Below are 13,582 nucleotides of genomic sequence, written 5' to 3'. Positions count from 1 at the left end.
GAGAAAGACTGTAATGTTAATGGGATTAAGGGTGAAAGTCCAGGATCTGGTGTGGGGGCTGTTAAATCCTTTCATGCTTTGATTGTCACCCAAGTGTTTTGTCTCTATCTGATGGGACTGCCCCATAAAATGTATATATTTACAATGTATTACAACTTTAGGTCAGACTTGATAACTGCAGCGCCTGTGCCAGTACGCTCTGACTTGCAGACTCGGTTCATCGTGTATCTACAATAAAGACTACTGCACAAGGATATCCAAGTCTCCTGGTGTTCTCTGGAAAAAGTTTACAACAACTCTTAACCTTTAATTGCTCAGTGGTAAAAAAAATGAGATAAAATGAAGTTGCTCTGGATATGGGTGTCTGCCAAATAATGTAAATGTTCATAGACCACAATGTCGGACACACAATTATAAAACCGATAGGAAAAACGTGTAGCTGCGAATAAGTATATCCATTATTAATACCTTAATAATATAACGTATATCCATTAATATTACCATGAAAAACAAAATCAGCAACTAATTCCTACAAAAACAAATAGAACAACTGATCCATTAAAGAGATCAAGTGGTGTAACAGTCACTGATGAAATGTTATACTGCTTCTGTATTACATATCCCGCTTAATTTCAGCATGTGATTGATTGCACTTTGCACAGAATCTTGCCACGTGTGACCTGACCTGTCCAGCTTGACTTGTACGTGTCCACTTGCCGATCTTGTGTATCATCAATGTGCCTGCTTCTTCTAGACTTTTCTGTGTCTAGCGCTGCAGTAATGTCTGTTGGCATGGAAATTGAGTGGAACTTGATTTCGAAGGTGTGTTTGGTCTCGCTGCAGCTCCTTCTTTTGCATGAGATATGTATTTAATGGTATAACAAGACTTTTGTTCATTATAACATGTCTCAGTCATCTGCTTGTTCAGTTGTGATAAGCTTTATATTGTGTACGTGTTCGGTTTTGTGAAGATGACGATGAATATTTTGAATGAAGTTTTATTTTAAGTGTCAAAATGAAATAAAAGTCTGTCATCGGTTATAACAAACAACAGCCTAACCTTAGCTGGATTTGTATAAAGTTCACATCTAAAAAGAAACACACAGCAGGCCAGAAATTGTCAGAATAGATAGAATACATTTTATTGAACTGTTATATATTAGCTTCATTTGCAGTCTAATAAACCCATTAACTTTTCTTACTACGAAGGATTTTTAGCTATATGTAGATAAATGTTACCATTTGACAATCCTCATCCTCTAAGATCAGACTCTAAATCAGATCCAAGATCAGGTTTAAAGATCTTTTATATTTTGTGAGATCCTGAGCTGAACAAGGACCTGAACAAGAGAGCCTGTTTTTTGGAAGAAATAAAACATAATAGGTTAAAAAAATTACCCACTTCTAGTTATATTTAGTTGTTTTTTACATCATATAATAGCTATATATAGCATATGCTGAGGTGTAGAGGCAGGACACGAGCGCTTAAAGGACACTCAGCATGCTCTTTATGAATTAGGACAAACTAGGAATCCTTCTCACATCAGTCTCTGAGCTGACAAAACAAGATAAAACACCAGCAGGCTTCATCAACTGAGGAACATCCATCATCATAAATCAGGTACACAAGCATCTAAAACTATGAACATAATCCTTTATTTTGTCAGCACAGTGAAATTATTTCTTCTCATATAAAAACTTTGGAGGTTTGGGTCCGAGCTATGATACAGCTTCCCTGTAGCATAGATGGTTAAGGGCCTTGCTTAAGGGCCCAACAGTGGCAGATTAGCAGTGCTGGGGCTTGAACCCTGATCCTCCAATCAACAACCCTGAGCCTTCAATCATGAGCTTCCACTGTCCATTGGGGCATGGAACATGGAATAGAGAGCTAGAATCAAGGCTAAGGATTGTGTGACACTTCCAGCTGTCATGTGTGAAAGCTGGAATTGCGTCACGATACAGGACCCATGACCACCTGTAGGAGGTGGTGTGAGTTCGGTGGCACTGGAGCTGTGCCGTGATTCACATAAATGTTAACAGGACTTGTACTTTGGTCTGCGCTGTTTCTGGAAGTAAAGTAACCTGAGTAAGTGTGTGATTTAGAAAATGATGACATCATTCGTTTCTACAACACGCTTCTAGCCTGAGTGACAGGGGAGCGCTGTGGAACGCAGAAGACATGAGATGCATTATTGCGTAATTGCTGCATAGTAGCACCAAAATAATAATAATAAATTATATGGTCAGTTGATATGGTTGCATTCTTCATGCACATTTATGATGATGTGACATAAGCTCAAATGCACCGGTAGAATGGATAGAATCGAGTGAGTCTAAAACCAGAACATCGTAATTCTGACCACAGTAAATATGCCCAGTGTAACTGACAAGTCTTCATACCTGAACAAATAAACACAAGGGCTTAAATAAACGAAAGGAGAACAGGTGAGAGAAATCATGACAGGTTTCAGACATGACAACCAATCACAAGACAGGGGGCGGAGACAAAACACACATATATTATACATTATATCCCGATGTTATTTTCTCTTGCTTAAAGTAATTAAGACAATAAAAATGTCAGATGTTCTTGTGTCTGAAAGCCATAATTTAGAACTTTAATCATTGACACTTGAGACTCCTTCCATTCATTCATTCATTCATTCATTCATTCATTTTCTACCGCTTATCCAAACTACCTCAGGTCACAGGAAGCCGGCGTCAGGCGTCATCCGGCATCAAGGCAGGATACACCCTGTACGGAGTGCCAACCCATCGCAGGGCACACACACACTCTCGTTCACTCACACACTCACACACTACGGACAATTTTCCAGAGATGCCAATCAACCTACCATGCATGTCTTTCGACTGGGGGAGGAAACCGTAATACCCAGAGGAAACCCCCGAGGCACGGGGAGAACATGCAAACTCCACACACAAGGCGGAGGCGAGAATCGAACCCCCAACCCTGGAGGTGTGAGGCAAGCGTGCTAACCACTAAGCCACCGTGCCCCCTGCAGACTCCTTCCAAAAAAACAAAATAACATCTTTCAGAAAACATTATGATGATAGTTACACAAGTTTTTATTTATTTATTTATTTATTTATTTATTTATTTATTTATTTATTTATTTATTTATTTTTACCCAAACCGTCCATGACACATGTTCCTATACTGTGGATATGACTGTCATGGTCATAGTTTCAGACATTTCCTGCCAGAACATAAGGGGGCGTTCCAGCAGCGTGTTTTTGTGTCACATCTCTTTGTTTGTTTTGTTTTCACGTGTCTGCTTCCAGCCTGTATTCACCTGACTTTAATGGGGTTGTTTACCCTGCCTATTTATTCCCTCCATGTTGCATGTGACCATTTTGTTTGTTTTGTTATCCCTGAGTTTGAATCTGGTTTTTATCGTTAATATATATTATATATAATATATAATGTTTTCATCAGAATGAACCATGCAGCCAGAGCTATTTTCAGAGCTGCTGTTTTAAACCAAATCAAAGAATCATTACCTTCTGACTAATAAGATTTAAGTCATCATTAAGTCAAAAGGAACAAATCATGTAAACAAAACATTCATGGCTTACTAGAAAATAAGAGAAGATAATCACTAAACAGCATGTGGCAAGTGAAAGACTCTGATTTAAATTGACGATGCACTTTGCTTGAATGACTCAAAATAGCATTGGATTTTTTATTATTATTTTTTTCAGATGACATTCAGAATGACTTCTGTTGACATTTTAACTGGATGAGTCAAGGCGTTCCCTCGAACGCTCCCAACACTGACAGGATTCATGAGTTATTAAGAACGACATGAAACCGTGAAAAAAAAAATGAATACAACGATTAAAATGATGAATGACCCTCTTTCAGTTGAAAGGTTGTGTGACTCTACGTTTTTGACTCACAGCTGAATAAAAATGATGGAGGTCGGTCTGTGTTTTCCCTTTTTTTTTATTCGTTAGCAGATGATCTGCATGCCAGGGGAAAAAAAGCTCTTTTTCAACCCCAGCTGCCACACACCGATCCATCAAACTGACTCAGCAAGAACAGTAACAGAGGATTCGAAATGCCGAACAGAGAATAAAGCTGTCACGTCAAAATCACTCGAACTTTCCGTCACTACAGAAACATGAATCGTTTGATTGATGGATGTGTTAAAGAGGTGTTGGAAAAAGTATCAGATCTCTCCAGCTACATATGAGCAATGAAACTATAATGATAACTAGCAACTTTTCCTTTTTTAATGCTGTAATGACTTTCTATAAATGTTTTCACTTTAAACATTACTATTGTTGTCCATTTGATTGTTTTATGTTAGGAACAGCAGCTATACTAATTTCTCTCCATTTGCTTCTCTTTTTCTTCCCATCCTGAGGCATCTAGAGTTTGTACCAGCTCTAGGTGTGTTCCGCTTCATAAAGATTTCAAGTCAAGTCAAGAAACTTTTATTGTCATTTCAACCATATATAGCTCTGTTGTCATCCACAATGCCGTTGGCCTTGCAGATGCAGCGTGTGGTGTAAATGTCGATGAAAGAGGGAAGAGAGACTCCAATAATCTTCTCAGCTGTCATCACTAACCACTGCAGGGTCTTGCGTTCTGAGATGGTGCAGTTCCCAAACCAGACAGTGATGCAGCTGCTCAGGATGCTCTCAATGGTCCCTCTGTAGAATGTAGTCAGGATGGGGGGTGGGAGATGGGCTTTTCTCAGACTTTGTAAGAAGTAGAGACGCTGCTAGGCTTTCTTGGTGATGGAGCTGGTGTTGAGTGACCAGGTGAAGTTCTTTGCTAGATGAACACCAAAAATCAACATGCTCTCCTGAAGTCAACAACCATCTCTTTAGTTTTATCAACATTCAGAGACAGCTTGTTGGCCCTACACCAGGCAGTTTAGCTTTTGCACCTCCTCTCTGTATGCTGACTCATCATTCTTACTGATGAGACCCACCACGGTCATCATCATGGAACTTGATGATATGGTTCAATCAGTGCATTGCTGCACGGTCGTGAGTCAGCAAGGTGAACAGCAGTAGCCTCCGCAGCAAGCCGAGTGCAGGTCGAGGTTGAGAAGCCTTTCCAACACATCATCGTGTAGGTTAGTTGTTGCACGATTTCAGTATTGTATTAACTTCTGCCGATTGTATACATGAACACCGCTGTTTCTGGTGTCCATGTACTAGCAATAGTCAGGCTAAAAGACGTAAATAGCACCATGTTGTATCCAGAGTGGATGCTGCGTGCTACCGCTATTGTTCTTTAGGGATAAATACAAACACATTTAAATATAAGTCTAATATTAATCTTTTATAATATTTTAATAACTCTTATGTTCTGAAAAGCTGCTTTTGAGACAATGTCCATTGCTAATAGCGCTATACAAATAAAATGGAATTGAATTGATTGTAGTTTACTTCACAGAGAGTGAATAAGGTAAAGAGAGAGAGAGAGAGAGAGAGAGAGAGAGAGAGAGAGAGAGAGGTAGATAGTCATGCAACCCATAGAGCAAAGAAACTTTTAGATATGTGTGTGTATTTGTGTAAGTGAGAATTAACTATAGGATAGAACAGGTGTGTGCATTTTAAACAGAGAAACCATGATAGACATGACAGCAGTCTCTCTCTCTCTCTCTCTCTCTCTCTCTCTCTCTCTCTCTCTCTCTCTCTCTCTCTCTCTCTGTGTGTGTGTGTGTGTGTGTGTGTGTGCGTGTGTGTGTAAGTGAGATAGATAGAGTGTAGTGAGGGCGGGTTGTGAGAGCATGACTCTGTGCTAATCACAGTCCATAACCTCTCAACTCCCACCACACACATATTTACAGTACACCGAGTGTGAGAGGTAGTGTTGCAGAGTGAAAGTGTGTGTATGTGTGTGTGTGTACTTGTAAATGTATTGATAAAGTATGCAGAAACAGTGACACCCTTGTCTTTCTTCATTTCATTTACATTTACAGCTGCTTACAAAAGTGCTTTAAAATCTTTATCAATGAACACATTAACTTTGGTTCACTAGGTTACAGACTTAGGATACCCTCAACCTAAAAGCCTGTACAGAGGGTTTTTTTTTTTTAAATACACACATACAACAAACAGTGGAGTGCTAGTTTAAGTATTTCAGGAAGAAGTAGATCTTTACCCTTCATTTGAAGACAGCCAGTGACTCAAGTGTCCACACTCCTTGGGGAAGTTCATTCCACCACCTCGGTGCCAGAACAGAAAGAGTGGACACTTGAAGTATACCTTACTCTAACCATTATAGATGGTGGGACCAGTCGAGCAGAGCTGGTAGAGGGAGTGAGGTGCAATGTGAGGAGTGATGAGGGCTTTGGCTCCGCTTTTGGCTTTTTAGGCAAGCATCAGTGTTTGAATCTGATGCATGTAACTACTGTAAGCCAGTGGAGGGAGCACAGTAATGCAGTGGTTTGTGAACAGGTTGGAAACCACACAGGCTGCGTGGACAAAAATGGCCAGCAGAAGATAAGTTGAGTGTCATCAGCATAGCAGTGGTAAGAGAACCCATGTGAGGAAATAGCTAGATTAAAAGGAGAAGACGGAGTATTGAGACCTGTGGGACACCAGTGGAGAGTCTGCAGATGTCACTCCAATCCATGTTACCTGATATGAGCCACCTTCCAGGTAGGAAGCAAACCATTCCCATGCCGATCCTCCTATTCAACTCCTGGCATTATTCAGTCATACTGTCAACACATAGCATAAATAACTGCACTGTAGATGGTTGTCTATCTATCACACACACGCACGCGCACACACACACACACACACACACACACACACACACACACACACACACACACACACACACACACACACACACACACACACACAGAAAAAACTCTGTTTGGAAATCTGCATATTAGAAAATCTGGTTTCCTCAAACATCCCAAAAACAGCAGATAGGTGGACCGTTTATTCTAAATAGCCTCCAGGTGTGTGTGTGTGTGTGTGTGTGTGTGTGTGTGTGTGTGTGTGTGTGTGTGTGTGTGTGTGTGTGTGTGTGTGTGTATGTGTGTGTGTGTGTGTGTTTAGCCTGACAAAAATGAATGAGTGTGAGAGTTGAGAGAGTGAGTAAGTGTGGAAAAGAAAGAGAGAGAGAGAGAGAGAGAGAGAGAGAGAGAGAGAGAGAGAGAGAGAGAGAGAGAGAACCTCTATAACCTTAGAGGGAACACGCCCACTTTTAGTGTACAACACCTACACACACACATGGACTAAAAGATGACGTCTTGTACAGGATGGACACCACGCTTTCTCCCCTGTGGGGCATCATCATTGTGAGCAGAAATAATTAAAAAAAAAGGTCCTGACTGGAAACGCGTCATCCCAAGCAGGTCATCATCTCACAGGAAATGATGTAGAGGAATATCCGCTTTCACAGGAAACACTGAAAACTATCAGTTTGAACATTAAGCCATTAACAGGTGATGTAGTGTGTTAATCGCTATTGATGATTTTGGTATAGAATAATGATCACAGGATCACAAAATTCAATTCTGATTAAATTCAGATGAGAGAGAGATGAAGCTATTTCGATTCTTTAAGCTTAACCACTAATTGATAAAAAAGATGAATGCTTACAGTGTCATGGACTGCTGAACAGTTCCCTGCCAGAACACCAGAGGGCGTCTTTGTTTATTGTCTATGGTCCCATGTGCTTCTGTTTACATTTTGTGTCTGTACATATGTTCCTTATGTCTCACTAATCACTCTCCCTATATATACCTGCTTTCTTGTGTTTGTTGATACAGCCCAGCTGAAGCAGTGAGGATTAAGGGCCTTTCTCAAGGGCCCAAAAGTGGTAGCTTGGTAGTGATGGGGCTTGAACCCTGATCAACCGCACAAAGCCTTAACCACGTAAGCCACCCCTGTCCCATAAATAGATACTAAGGTATTTAAGAGTTTGTAGTTTATTTAATCAGTATTTCTGTTTTTAACAAAAATGGTTAGTTTTTTCCTCACACAAATGTTTCTATCTTCAAAGTAAAGGGTGATATCAAACACGTTTCTGCTCTCTGAGACATTGCAAGTGTTTGTTAATACGCAGATAAAACGTTAAGGTGTTTATCTTCAACCACTAAAACCTCTGTGTAAGGTTATCAACAGAGGGAAAACACACACGTCTCACACTGAAAGCCAACACAGTCCTAAATCCTTTTAGCTCAGACTCACAGACAGAACATCATTCATTCTTGAAAACGTCCCATAAGAACATTTGCATTCAGTCGACTGAAAGAAACAGAACCTTCAAACTTATGCCACAAATACTGCTACAGATATGAATATTTGGAATGTAAAGCAGGTCCAGATATTGCGTGACACCCCCCCCCCCCTCTAAATATTTAGATATTAGATATACATGAAAATAGCATTGACCCTGTTTACCGACCTCTTCCTTTGAAGCAAATCAAATTTCAATAGATATCGGCTTGTAATAAATAATAAATAACCTTCTTTCTTTAATCTCAGCTCTTTTGTATTTTCCTAGACAGGACTGAGGCAGGCTCAGGTTCTTCCTTTCCGTTCTCTCTGCTGAAATATTGATTTCAAATGAAATCTGTCCGAAGACGAAAATAACAAACGATAAAGTAGACTAAAAACAAACACAAGATGCATACAAAAGCATGCGCACACACTCTTTGTGACACATACACGACGTTTGGGGGGGGGGGGGGCAGGAAATGACCTCACAAATAAGAAAAAAATCATGCTAGTATCTAAATTTTTGGTGTTTTACGCCATTCTAATTCATCTCTGATGCTGTGTTGTGGCCACACACCACCTTCATCCTGTGTGTCAGTCTTACTGAGGGCCATTAGGCCTGTGACAAACACAGGAAGTCCAAAATAGAAACAGCAAAGAGAAGCAGAAAGGGGCAAAGTAGATGCATTAAACAAGTGTATTAAAAGCTTTCTATGAATAGAGAAAAACAGAAAAGGAGAGAAAGACACAGAGAGGCAGAATTAAACCACAACTAGCCAACTTTTTGGGGTTTTTTTGTCTTTGTGTCCATTAAGTGTCCTGTTGGAAATGGTATCCAGAGGTCACAGGGCGCAGGTTTCTCATGAAATTCATTGTGCTGCTCATTTGTACAAACACAATCATGTCCCAAATATCTACTGTTGTTATTTTAATCAAAAGAAAGAAAAGGAGGAGAGTGGAAAGAAAAAAAAAAAAACACCCTTACATCACCACCTCAGCAAAACAAGTATGCACTGGATCCAGGAATGAAACATTCAAACAAAAATGTATTACATCCAGTATCTTGTTTTTCACATTATTTTCACAAAAAACGTGTACATGTAGTTTGTGAGCTTGTGAGAACATTGCTTTGTTAATGAAGTGAGAAATTTCCTTTGCATCTCAACCTCCTGAAATTATCTTTTTTTTTTCGTCAAATATTAAATTAAAACCGTTTTGTCCACAAAAACATTTATATCCTAGCTCCAGGTTATCCAGGTTAAGCCCTGAGCTCAGGTTAGGGTTAAAGTCTGTCTTGAGTTTTTAATGTACTCCTCATGCCCATAAAATGTTCTTCTGGGTTCTTCTCTGGCTACATTGATTTAATTCTCATGAGACTATTCTTAGGTGCTAATTATCTTTAGCTTTTAGTAAGTGTCGACTGGTTTCGGGGCTCAGACTCTAATTCCTCTCCACTTGCTTCTCTCATCCTGAGGCATATAGAGGCATCAGGTTGCATTCCGCTTCATGAGGATTTCGGACCTTCAGTGAGAAGACATCGACCCTATGAGGATCCTGAGGCATCTAGATATGTAACAGTTTCAGTTTGATTCTGCTTCATATAGATTTCAGACCGTCAAAGAGAAGATGTCAACTCCATGTGGTCTTTGAGGAAAACAACCTCCTAATCAATACACAATTATCAGACTGTATCTGATTGTAGAAAGGACATTATTCATAATAACACTCTCTTGTGTTTATAACAGTTTATGATCACACCCTACAGTGTCACCCAAATGAGGATGAGGTTCCCTTTTGTGTCTGGTTCCTCTCAAGGAGTTTTTCCTCACCACAGTCACCTCAGTCACCTCAGGCTTGTTCATTAGGGATAAATACAAACACATTTACATATAAGTCTAATATTAATCTTGAACCTTTGTCGAAATATTAATCTTTGTAATAAAAATGTTCTGCTATATTTTTTATGTTCTTTAAAGCTGCTTTGAGACAATTTCCATTGTTAACAGCGTTATAGAAATAAAACTGAATTAAACTGAAAACAAATGTGATGTCTGCAGTTTATAGTTTGATGTACAGGTAAAAAAAATATCCATTATATTAACACTTAAATTGGTGCTTTTATTCAAATGATACACACATATGTGGTTTTATATAAACATATCTATATGCTTTTTTTATTTTTTTTATTAATTCTGCCATCCTATCCTATCCTATATATTAGGGGGCAGTCGTGGCCTAATGGTTAGAGTCTGATTCGTAACCCAAAGGTTGTGGGTTCGAGTCTCGGGCCGGCCATGACTGAGGTGCCCTTGAGCAAGGCACCGAACCCCCACAACTGCTCCCCGGGCACCGCAGCATAAAATTCTGCCCACTGCTCTGGGTGTGTGTTCACTGCTGTGTGTGTGCACTTTGGATGGGTTAAATGCAGAGAACAAATTCTGAGTATGGGTTACCGTACTTAGCCGTATGTCACATCACTTTCACTTTTCATGTCACTATCCACCAGATATGACATAACACCTCCACACCTATGGAGGTCCTCGCTCCTCTGAGTACTGACCACTTCCAGTTTATAGAATGTCAAACATTCAGATACAGCAAACTCTTGCCAACATTTTCCTCTTTGTGTCTTCAATTCAGTCCAATTCAGTCCATTTGACATTGTCTCAAAGCAGCTTTACAGAACATACATTTGTCTCTGTTCAACCGCGTTCTGCCTTTGAGCTTGATCTTGGACATTGGTTTGTTTTTTGTAATAAACCCTATGTATAAGTCTATACGTCTCCTGTATAGTATATGTATAAGTCATGGCATAAATGGAAAAAAAAAACAAGCTCTAGCGCATTACTTTTTAAATAAAGTAACTTTGTTACCGTTACCATATGGTGCGTTTGTCCGTTACTTTTGGCTGAAGTGTAGCCTACAGACTAACCTGTTTACAGAAGCGGATTAGTAGGATTAGTGGATGCGAACCTGTAAACACGAAGACGCCAGTGTGCTCCAGTAATGGCAAGTCAAGGCGAGAGAAAGACGACTTTCTCAAAGTGGAAATATGGTCATTATTTCTTTAAAAAAAGTAACTAAAAGTTACTTTTAACAGTAACGCGTTACTTTTTGGGAAAAGTAATCAACAAAGACTGAGTTACTTTTTGAATGAAGTAACTAGGAACTATAACTAGTTACTATTTCTTAGTAACTAGCGAAACACTGTTAATGATTAACATTAACATTACTAATGGCTACTCAGAGCTAGCTAACGTACCTGCTTTAGGATTTCCCGTTGTACTGAGTATGTGCCTTAATGAATCCATCAGTAATATATTGCTTATTTGTTGACTTCCTATTAAAAGGTTACAGTTTGCAGGACACCGATCAGGTATTTAAGTCATGCAGGTGTGAATAAGGAGGAACTGCTGAGCAACTCACATAATAAATCCAAACACAATGAGCAGGCCGATCGATAGATTGAAATCTTAATAGACTCGAACTGAATTAAAGTGAATGGCCATAAAATGACAGGAGAATTTACACTCACTTTCATTACAAGCCGGACAAAGTGGCCTGTTGCCATGGGAGACAGACACAGTGTCTGGTGATTTAGAGGTCGCTGACTGAATTATGAAAAGACATTTAGCGGACATCCAATACGGTACTAGGAAAGTTTGAGAGACAGAAGGTACATTCAGCCTAATCAACTGCTAATAATACAGCAAATAGGTCAATTTAATTGGCACAGCTTTATTAGAATCCAATCTGTGCATCCTCTCATCCATACATATGCGTGTGAGACAGAAGTTGCTTGTTGCTAAAGATTTAATTGTGAGGCTTATTGGAATTCGGTTGGCATCAAAATCATATTTTGGATTCATAACCTCATTTTTTTTAATTATTTAAATATGTATTTAATTAGATTTTTTTTTTTTAAATAATCTTCAGGGTTTCATATATTATTCTAATATTACTTGTTATAATATTAGTTTTATTAGAGATTTTTATTAGAGATTTTTATTATATATGAAAAAAAAAGGTGACTCGTCGGACATGCATGGAGATGGATCGCATATTGAAGAAGATGTGGTGACGGAGCCACAAAGTTAAAATAAAGCATTAAAGTATAAGGATTTAACTCAAAGCACTTTCAAAGTGATTCAACACACAAAGGGTTAATATTGTAATAATGTTTTTTTATTATTATTTTTGCTATATTTTTGTATTTTTCATCTTATATTTAGTATCTGGTTGAGAGAGGCAGAAGCTCTGACTGTGTGGTGTTGTGGAATTGTGGAGTCAAAGGAAGAAAATAAACGCAACGAGCCCTACAAACATCAGCGGAAGAGTCAATTACCATTAATTCACCATGGCTCCTACAGTTTGACTTAGGCTCCTGTTGTGTTTATAATGTAGCATGGATTTTAGAGGTAGGATGCAAGCATGCTGTATTTGAAGCAGAGACAATAATCTATAATCATAATTGTTTTTCATGGATAGCACCGGCAGACACCGATAAACTGAACGGTCTCTGATCAAAAGCTGAAAAACAAGCAAGAGTAGAAACCAAGAAACATAGAAAACGATGACGCAAAGGATCCTGACTATCTGTCTGGATATTACGCCTGATAAGAGTTGAAACAATGAGATACAAATAATCAAACTAATGTAGTCAAGAACTAACACAAAACAGGTAACCACATTAAGATAGCACACTAATGACAGGACAGAGTCATGACTTAGAGCAGCCAAAGCCAAATCTAGCCCCTGTGTACTTGGTAGCCTAGTGGTAACTACTGGTTGACTACTGGTCGGAAGGTCATGAGTTCAAATGATATAAAATATATATATATATATATATATATATAATTTATGACTCTGTCCTGTCTTTAGTGTGCTATCTTAATGTAATTTGATCACAGACCGTTCAGTTTATCGGTGTCTGTCGGTGCTACAGTATCCATGAAAAACTATTATGATTATAGATTATTGTCTCTGCTTAAAATACAGCATGCTTGCATCCTGAGTCTAAAATCCATGTTACATTATAAACACAACAGGAGCCTAAATTGTAGGAGCCATGTTGAAATAAAGGTAAAGGCTGATGTTTGTACGGCTCGTTGCGTTTATTTTCTTCCTTTGACTCAACAATACCACAACACCACACAGTCAGAGCTTGTGCCTCTTTCAACCAGATACTACATAAAAGATGAAAAATACAAAAATATAGCAAAAATTTATTTTAAAAAAATCTCCTTTTTTTTTGGTCCACCAAGCTGCCACTGCCGGGCTCCTGAGCATCTTACATTTACATTTATGGCATTTAGCAGACGCCCTTGTCCAGAGTGACTTACAACGGTTAGCGCGTGGT

The sequence above is a fragment of the Tachysurus fulvidraco genome, chromosome 10 (genome assembly GCF_022655615.1).
Source record: "Tachysurus fulvidraco isolate hzauxx_2018 chromosome 10, HZAU_PFXX_2.0, whole genome shotgun sequence".
NCBI lineage: Eukaryota > Metazoa > Chordata > Actinopteri > Siluriformes > Bagridae > Tachysurus > Tachysurus fulvidraco.
Note: the sequence above shows the minus strand (reverse complement) of the source record.